At 39.4% G+C, this 2,777-nt stretch overlaps 1 non-coding gene across 1 annotated transcript; it reads right to left on the bottom strand.

Moving 5' to 3' along the window:
- Nucleotides 1–205: 205 nt before the first annotated feature.
- LOC111725368 lies at nt 206–309 on the bottom strand. The gene has a single exon (XR_002773447.1). It is a non-coding gene; the product is annotated as a U6 spliceosomal RNA (small nuclear RNA).
- Nucleotides 310–2,777: the final 2,468 nt, after the last annotated feature.

The raw sequence follows: 2,777 nt of genomic DNA, 5'->3' as shown, positions 1-2,777 counted from the left end.
TAGATGAATCTCCAATCTTTTGCTTTGCACACATGGGACCAGTAAAAGACATGCAGAGGTAGCCTCTTCACGACTCATTTAGATTATTGGGTGCACGTGCTATTTCTTTCTTTTTTGGGGGAGGGGTTGTAGTTAGTTCTATTTATTGATTTATTCATGTTAGGTTAAATACACTGTCCTATACATATTTTTTTTTCTATTTTTTTTTTAAATGGAATGCTTCATGAATTTGCGTGTCATCCTTGCACAGGAGCCATGCTAATCTCTGTATCATTCCAATTTTAGTACATGTGCTGCCGAAGTGAGCACCATATTTTTTTAATTCAACAAATATTTATTTAGAGCTTACTATGTGCTCCTGTTCTAGGCACTTGGATAAAAGGGATTGATAAGACAACCAAAGCTTTTGACCTCTTAAAGCTCATATTCTACATGGGATGCACAAAAAAGCTATAAACATATTAATAATAAATTTATATTAAATGTGAGAAAGAAAAATAAAGGTGAGGAGGGAGGAGAGAGTAAAGCAAATGTCTATTTTAGATAGATGTAGTATGACACGCAATATATTTGATCCTTGTCTCCAGTTTCTGACACAGAGTTCCCAAACCCCTGAGATTTCCTGAACGATGGGAATGTCTTTTGTTGTCCATCACAAGCTCCAAGGTCATTGATGTCAAGCAAATCAGTCTCCGGGTTCTTCTTGTCTTGACTTAGCTGGTATGAGCCCTCCTAGAAGATTTGGTTGATCTTTAAAGCCTATATGAGTATGTGGGAGACTCAGAGCCATCAGCAGGGAATAACTCTGACCTAAGATCACTATCCATCACTATCAGTCTCAACCAACTCGGGCAGAATATATTTTAGTCAGAGAGTCTGGTGGTAAATGTCAGACCCTGGGGGCTAGTCTATTCGGTACCTTCCAATGTAAAGAAAAGTTCTCTTTAATTATTATTCCTAAGAGATAGAGTTGAATTTTTTTTTTTTTACTATAACACAGTTTTACTGTATTATAAAACAGCTTTGTAAATGCAGCGTACAATTTTATTTTGTTTTAATCAATTCATTAATTAGTTTTTCCCTATGTGTTGTCGAATGGTGTGCTCTCCTTTACTTAGTGCTTACTTTGCCCTGAAGGTGTTTTCTTATTTATTTACTTTTTAATGCCAGGATGTGGCAAACTCCTTCTGTAAAGGGCCGGATTGTAAATGACCTAGGCTTTGCAGACTGCACGGTCTCAGTTGCAATTACTCAGCTCTGCTGTTGCAATGCAAACGCAGCCACAGGCAGTACATGAATGAGTGGGCACATCTTAATCTGACCGTGAGCTGGAGCTTGCCAACCCCTGCTCTATACTGTAGCTTAATGTTTGCGTCTGTAGCTTGAGCATAAGAGAACCATGCGCCCCCAAAAGGCGGATAAAGAAAATCGCACAGAAATAACAATGTACCTTTGTAAGAATGGCTCCCTTGTGTTCTTTTCTGCCACCCTCCACCCACTATCAAGTCCTCTGTTCCTCCCTTGGCAAGTTCATAAACTCTCATCACGTTATAATTTATGTGCAAACCGCATTTATTTACTCTCAGATTGTCATTTCTTACTTATATAAACTCAGAGTCCAATGGACACATTTTTTTCTCTCCATGAGAGTTGTTTGAGGGAGGGAGTGCATCATACTTCCTTGTCTAAAAATGAATAGGAAAGATATGTTTTCATTTAGCAGCTTTTCACCTGGGCTAGGTAGAAAGAAGTCCACAGCTTGACAAACATATGGTGGGCTTTCATTGTCAGTAAGAATGAAAGTTGTTAAGAGAGGGAGAGAGCCACGTGCCACCTCCTCTTCCGATTCTGAGAGGTGCCTGCCATCACCAGCAGAGTAATCTCTCTTGTTCAGGGATCCCATTTCCTCTGATAACTCAAGCAGCAGAATGTCAGGCTCTGTTCACACCATGTTGTCATCCAATGTCATATACATACATCCTTCCCTCTTCACAAGGGGCTGTAATGGATCCTAAGCAAGACAGTTCTGGATTATAGCCGAGAATCAGCCACATTTATGGGTAAAGGAAGGGCCACTTATAGGTCAGCTAATGGTGAAGGGACTTACTTGAAAATTTCCTCTCTGAGTTATTAGACCTCCTTAAAATTAATACTCAGCTTCTATGTAATTATCAATATAATTCTTCAACAAAGAAAATATTGGACATTTGCAAATAAGGGCAAGTTTATTATTTAAAGGATGCCTATGATGAATTGTAAAATGCAAAAGATTTCTTGGTAAGCCCCTTCACGTTCACCACAAATATTTTTTGAGTGCCTATTTTATGCTGAACACTAGGAATCCATTACATCAGAATGATGCTACCCTCCTGAGGCATAGTGCAGAACTCTGTGCTGTAACAACTACACAGAGTCAAATTTCCTTATATCAGGTGAGGTTAAAGGGAGACACGTCTGTTTTTAAGTCTATTCTGAGTTTCTGCAACGTTCTCATTATTATCTGCCTAATTTATTCTGTTAATAGTCCTTCCATTTTCCAGCCCTGTTCCTTGATCCTCCCTTTTTCTTTCTGCTTCCTTGGACTCTAGAAGACCCTCAATAATTAAATAGTGGCCACACCAGTCCAGACTTCTTTAGTTGCAAGTGACAGAAAACAAGCTGGCTCAAGCCACAAAAGGAGGTGTTTAGTGGCTTCTAAAAGTGAACCGTCAAAGGGAGTAGGTCTTGCTTTGGGCTTATCTGACCACATCAGAACCCAGCCTCTCTGGTTCCATTTC

This window comes from Otolemur garnettii, unplaced genomic scaffold, assembly GCF_000181295.1.
Source record: "Otolemur garnettii isolate 467f Iridium unplaced genomic scaffold, OtoGar3 scaffold00038, whole genome shotgun sequence".
Taxonomy (NCBI): Eukaryota; Metazoa; Chordata; class Mammalia; order Primates; family Galagidae; genus Otolemur; species Otolemur garnettii.
The sequence above is the reverse complement of the archived record's forward strand: the minus strand, read 5'-3'. Positions and strand labels throughout refer to the sequence as shown.